Source organism: Fukomys damarensis, unplaced genomic scaffold (genome assembly GCF_012274545.1).
Source record: "Fukomys damarensis isolate Sample0158 unplaced genomic scaffold, DMR_v1.0_HiC HiC_scaffold_29, whole genome shotgun sequence".
Classification (NCBI taxonomy): Eukaryota; Metazoa; Chordata; class Mammalia; order Rodentia; family Bathyergidae; genus Fukomys; species Fukomys damarensis.
The window spans coordinates 15,162,330-15,169,052 of record NW_022900941.1 but is presented as its reverse complement, the minus strand read 5'-3'; the positions used below and the strand labels follow the sequence as shown (position 1 = coordinate 15,169,052).

The window sequence follows — 6,723 nt, the reverse complement described above, 5'->3', positions numbered from 1 at the left end:
TTTTTTTTTTTTTTTTTTTTTTTTTCTTTTAACTCTCCTCCACTACAAGTACCTTTTCTGCCCAACTCTACTTTCTGCATGGATATCTTGTTTTGCACTTTTTTCCCACGGCTGCAAAGACTATTTTTCTCCAACTCAACTTCAAGCACCCTGAAGACAAAGCCCACCTTTTGGGTGTCCCTCATGCTCCTCACACTGAGCATCATGACAGCTGGGCTCAAGGAGGATCTACCAAGGAGCAGTCCACTGTGAACCATGTCACTGTATCATTTAAGAAGTTCAGAGGAATAGACACATCCCATGGGTGCATGGAAATTGTCAAAACTCAGGAACATGGAGGTTCAAATGGAACAGACATTTGAACTCCTTAAGTCACGTACATGGTAATCCCAAAGACACTGCATTGAGTTGTCTTTTGCTGCCTAACAAATCATCCCCAAACTCAGCAACTCAGCAAAAAAACCATTTTAATTTTCTGACTCATGTCTGTGTGGATGAACTGGGCTTTCCCTGGTGGTTCTTAGGGTTCATCTGATGGCAGCCAAGGTTGCCTCATCTGGCCCGTGGAATGGGCTGGGAAGCTCCGGAGGGCTCCGTCTCAGGTCCTGCACCTTGGTGGGAATGGCTGGATGGCAAAGCTCACCCAGGTGCCTGGAGGGTGAGACACTGTCTCTTCCCCTTTTGGAGTCTCTCACCCTCTCTCTTCTGGAGTAGCTTACCCCCATGAACTCCAGAGCAATGTGCCTGGGTACTTTCTCGGGGAACCAAGACAGTACAGAAGTGGAAACTTCCAGGTTTTCTCAAGCTTTTAAGTCCAAGACTGACACAGTACCAATGCTGCTTCATCCTATCTGCTAAAAGGTGTTACCAGCCTGGTCTACATCTGTGAGGGAGAAAGTGTACACAGCATGAAAACTCAGAGCCGGCACAGCAATGTCAGAGTGTCTGTGATTTCATTAACAAGATTCATGAGTGAACAAGGCACTAAATTTCAATGGGAACTTAATAAAAAACATATGGTTTTAAAAAGTCCACCCAAGTTCTCCCCCCCACATACACACCCTCTGTGCCATGAGCTCCTGGGAGTCACAAGAGTACAGATCATGGTCCTTGAGGAAAGAGCTGAGGCACGCCCAGTAAGGCCTGAGAATATCAGCATAGCAGAGCACACCCGAGCTGCTTAGTCTGGGACCACAACCTCCAGTGCATCCTGAGGCCAAGCGCTGCAGAAAGGCGAGGAGCAAAGCAGCAAAGAGCGAGACAGAAAGCAATGGTCCCATCTTGAGCACAAGGGTTTCTCTCCTGCCCTGTGTCACTAGCGGGAGACCAGGGTTCTCATGTGGTCCCCACCTTATGGAAAGGTCTGCTTCACTGAGAAGGCACTAGTCCAAGGCCTCAAGAGAGAGGCTTTGAGTTTTCTTGGCTGTGACTCTGGAAGCAACCTCCAGAACCTTGACACTGCCCAAGTCATACCTCACGTACTGACTCTGTCCATTAGTAGCAGTCACCTTCGCAGAAGAAAACCCACACTAAACGGGACAGAAAGAAAGCACTCCTGTCCATTTCACCCATGCCCACTCCCCAGACCATCCCCAAAACACACGAGGAATCTCACAGCCCTCGTTTTAGACTGCCTAGCCTGGCAAGCCCACCTTTTCATTCCATAACTCCCTCTGAAGAATTACAAAGTTTTTCTAATTCCCCCAATCTGTGAGCACTCCCTTCTTCCTAGCCTCTGTCTATGCCAAGCAACACTAACACCCTCTTCCCCTACAGTCTTCTGACCGGTCTCTCAGCTCCTTCTCAAACAATTTTGTCTTTAAAGAAAAACTCGGCTTGGGATGTAGGTCAGTAGCAGAGCACTTGCCTAGACTCTTGGAGGCTGGGGTTAATCTCCAGCATGGCAAGCAAAAGAAACAAAAAGGCTCAAAGAGGCCAGGCCTAAAGATGAAAGGTGGATTCTCAGCCATGGGATTTCAGAAACTGTGGCACATGGCTATTGTCCAGCCCAAGTACCTTCCCAGTAATCCTTGCGTAGAGCATTATATATACAGTCTCAGTCTTACTATGATTAAAGACTTGCTACTAGCTGTGCATTTAAAATTCACATGTTTTGAATGTACCAATAGACCCAATAAAAATTTTAAAAAATCTGTGCATATGAAAAATAAATAAATAAAATTCACATGTTTTGAGCTCATATTCAGTGTAAGTCTAAGGACAAGACATGCTCATTTGACCAACGGGGAAATGGAGGCACAGAGAGAGGTTCAATAACCGACCTATGTTCACAGAACTATTGATTGTACTTAACCAGAACTTCACCCTTCATCTGTGGGACTAGGCCATTTCTCATTCTGTGACACATTATCATCATTATTTTTGCAGTTCCAGAGATAGGAAGCAGTAGAAAAAGCATGACCCTCCTTTTGACCTGTTCTTTCTCAGATCCCTTCCTTATCTGACCCAGCCTTCCAGCTGGGACTTTGCACTCCCAGGCAGGGGAGGCAGTGCCCAGGCCAGCCTGCCCTAGCTTCAGATGGCAAACCCACTAAACAGAAGTGACAGCCAAGCCCATGAATATATTTGCAAGAAGACAAGTTGGCATCTCAATTTAACTCTCACAAAATTCAATTTCACTTGCAGAACTATCTCCCTTTGGCCTCTGCTACCCTGCCGTGATGTCTCTCTTATTTAAATGTGTGCAGCTAGAACCTACCACTGCTCAGCTGGCTAAATGTTCCTCGGGGATTCCTAGTGTGAAACAGGGCCCTTCTGGATGCCCTAAATCTCACAGCCTTGCATAGCCATCAGTCTTCACCCATGAACATTAGCTAGAAGATCCATTCTAAAAACCACACAGCACAGACGGAAAGGTCAGCCTATGAGTTTCCTGTGGGGAGCTGCTTTCCTTGTGGGCCCAACAGCATTTTTCCAGGCCACTAATGAGAAGGGACAGGGAGCAAGTGAGCAGGCTTCAGTTTCCTGGGCCTTTCGAGAGAACAGAGATGCTCCTGGGTCTTACCAAGAGACATTCACTTGGGCTGGGCTAAAAAGCATGGGCTACCTGCCAGACTAATGGCTCAGGCCAGCCCTGGAATGTACTCATTCCCCTACCTTTGGCTTTATCTTTATTCATGGCATTCCTCCTCACCTAGGTGTCTTCTTACCACCCTTTACCCCCACCTCAACTCTTCTTTTATTGCTTTCTCATGGTGCCTTTTCCACACAATTATGTCCACCTGACTGATAATTCATATCCTACCAGCTTGCTGGTCACAGGCACAAGGGCTGTCCCAGGCCCGGAATCTTATCCCAGCTCTGCCATTAGCCAAGTGTGTGACCTTGGGAAAGTTTTTTTTCCTAAGGATTTATTTGCTGCATCTCAGTGTGCCCAACAGTAAAATGAGACAAATACTACCTGCATTGTGTATAAAAGTGGAATGATGAACATGAAAAGTGCTCAGGATGATAGCTGATACATGAGAAGCACTCAATAATTCTTTATTACTATATAACTTCACTTTTTGCCTTCCTTTCTCCACCATTTATCTTCAGCTTCAGCCACATTAAGCTGCTCCCATTTTCCAAGCACCATGCATTTCATAAGTCTTTTCTTGCTGGCCCCAATTCTTTCCTGCTGCTTTTCACCTAGCAAACTCCTACTCATCTGCAAAATCCAATTCAAATGTCCTTTTCTCTGCAAGGCCTTCCTCAAGCAGTTCAGATAAATAACTATCCCGTTCCCTATGCATTCATGTAACTTTGTATTTAGCCTTATACACGAGTAGCATATACCCCTTCTGATTTACAGTTACCTGTTTAAAAGTCTCTCTCTGCTCTCAGAGTGCAGACCTTGCAAGAGACAGTTGTATTTGTCTTTATGTCTGGCTCCAAGCTTGGAGCTATGTGCTGGGTTTAATTGGATCCTTACATGTACGAGTTGTGTTCTCTCCCCAGGATGTTGGCTCAGCTTCTTGTGATGCCAAGGCCAGTGTCTTTTATGTCTTCATACCTCAGAACTCAAAGGTTTTTCTTTGGAAGGTGTTAATAAATGCCCTCAACATCCACAGCTTCTGATAGGCAGTTCTTAGAATTACAGTAGTTCAAACGAAGACATCACCTTGATTTTTAAAAAAAAGTCTAGAAAAGGCTGCTGGAACAACTATCATGTGCCCAGATATGGGCCACCCTCTGTGGGAAATGAGGAGCAAGGATGACAAATAATAACATCAGAGCCCTGATCAAGGGGTGAACAGAGCCAGAGGGCAAGGCTGTGGCCTGACCTTCTCATACAGGTTGTTATTTCTCACACACATAGAAAGCCTAAGACTCAGACAAAATCCCACGTGCTATAAGGCTGACGTGGCAGGGAGATGGATGCACACTCATAATATGGCTTGGGTAGAGAAAAGGTCTGGTGCCAAGTCCTAGCCTGAGTTTTGAAGCAGATCACACAGAACTACACAGTCAGCACAAACATACACTCACAGTGGAATGTACACACCCCCACGTCTACCTGTACATCTCTGTTCCTCCCTACTGCAATCAATGCAAGGCAATGTTTAAAAAGAGGCCTGAATACAACAGTGTCTTTTCTGTCCTTACTATGAAGCTGTGGCCTTGACTGCTGAGAAGCCTGGGGACATTAAATAAAAAAGGTTTGTTGAAAAGAATGTCAACATTTCCCACTTTTGATGAATAGCTCTTGACTTCTGAAATCCATTTCACAAAAACCTGTCCACCAATGTACTTCTTCATGCTCACCTTTTGATAGAGCTTCTGCTGCACTAAGATAACAGCAGCCTCCCAAACGTAGACCAGGGTGGGGGACTCAGTTCACAGAGACTCAACTGTGATGCAGACAGCCAGTGTGAATGAACACAATCAGTGGACAGACACACCCATAATTTAAGAAGAATCCTTTCAGCACATACCTTATGCATGGTCTGGCATGGTATCATTAAGAGTAACTCAAATGCCACTCCCTTAAGGAGGTCTCCAGGGCACACACAGCTCAGCTCGGCAAGGAAACAAGATAGAACTGGATTCCAACCCTGGCTCTTTCCCCAACAGGACTCACTGGCAGGGCCCCTCCTGCACATTTGCCTCACACATGAGGTTCTGTAGCCCCCTAGCCACTGGAATCCCAGAGGAGGCAAGTCACCAGCCCCCTTACGACACACACTGCCTTTATGTTTAAGCCATTACAAAGCAGTCTGACTTGTACTCACTATAATTATTTTATTTACATGTCAGTGATGAAATATCAAAGCTAGAAGTGACCTCAGGGACCTTTACATTCCAGATATGGACACTAAGATTTCTAAGGGGTGAAGCATCTTTTCTAGTTATAATTTTCTAGTCATCGTGTCTTTTCTAATAATAATTTAGATAGTGACACTGAGATTCGAATCCAGTATTCAAGAAATGGCTATTCATCCCATGCAAAGAAAAAAAGTTCCCTCTCCAGCTGAAGATGTCCCCTCTAGCTTTTGCCATTTGCCTCAAACATTGCTGCAAAACAAAACATGGCCTCTCCCAGAAAAGCACATCAAAACAAACATTACTCCATGTTCTTCTGATCATGGGGCAACAGAAACAATTTGACATATGAAGGAAATAGATCCTTTTCAGAAGTTTTATCTCTGAGGCAACAAAATATGTAACCACCTTGGCAAGGCTAGTAGAGCTATGACAAACATAGTCATCTCAAGTCTGGAATCTCTGCCCCAGTAGGAACCTCTCTCCCTCCACCCTCCACTCCCATTATAATTAGGCAATCGAAGGACTTTTACTTGAATGGACAGCTCATGCTGCTGTATGTAGTCATGAAACTAGTTTGCAGATCATCCCTCAGTGGCCCTACCTCACCCTGCCTTAATGTTTCATCAGTTCCCACCAAATCAGTTTCCAGCTGCAAGTTCCATACTTTCCTGTGCCCACAAGCTACACCTGAGCCCAATCTGTGCCAAGTACATTCTCAATTTCTTGAAGACTTGGATATTGTGAGAGGCCCCTGGATCTCCCACATAAGTACACCGCCGATTATGTAAGATCACGAGGCCCCAGTCTAGTAACAGCGAACTTATTAAGAGCATGCGACGATACAAACAGCCCGCTGTGGCACACGTGCCGTAGGTTTGCCAGCACTGGCCTGGCCTCTCTAGCTTGGAAGGGACTTCTATAGACTGAATGTCCCCACCAAAGTTCACGCTGAAATGCAGGCTCCACTGTGGAGGCTAAACACATGCAACCACAGAGCTATGATTCTTATGTCTCGCGGTGGGGGACAGGTACCACCTGTGGTTCAAGCCAGTAGGAAGGTGTTAAGGTGGGAATTCCACCTGACTGTGGTATCTGGAACCTTTGGGGAGTAATTAACGTTAAAAGAGGCCGTCACGGTGGGGCTTTATAAGGAACAGACGAGACACCTGAGCTAGGACATGCAGTCTGATTATATCATGCCCTGCACTGCCCGAGAATGCTAGAGTCCTTACCACATGAGGCAGCCTGACTTTAAATTCCTAGTCTTCAGAAATTTGAGTCAAGTAAACACTTAGTCTCTACAGATTAGTCAGTCAGTGGGTGGTGTTCAGTCAAGGTTACAGAAGACAGACAGACCTCCGAAATGCCTGCCCCGGGAGCTCAAAGGCTAGCTTGGATCAACATTCCGATGACACCTGGCTGACATTCTTCACCTCCATAAAAGCCAATGTGGTC

The 6,723-nt window shown here is 45.7% G+C and overlaps 1 protein-coding gene across 3 annotated transcripts in view; it reads right to left on the bottom strand.

Moving 5' to 3' along the window:
- Gpr39 (G protein-coupled receptor 39) overlaps positions 1-6,723 on the bottom strand; it is a 194,944-nt gene that overhangs the window by 36,230 nt on the left and 151,991 nt on the right. The window contains exon 1 of one of the 3 annotated variants that reach the window (XR_004514712.1): positions 4,768-4,824. The exons of the other annotated variants lie outside the window; for them this stretch is intronic. The gene's annotated coding sequence lies outside the window, so the exon portion shown is untranslated. Of the gene's footprint in view, positions 1-4,767; positions 4,825-6,723 lie in introns of those variants that run through there. 3 annotated transcript variants of the gene reach the window in all.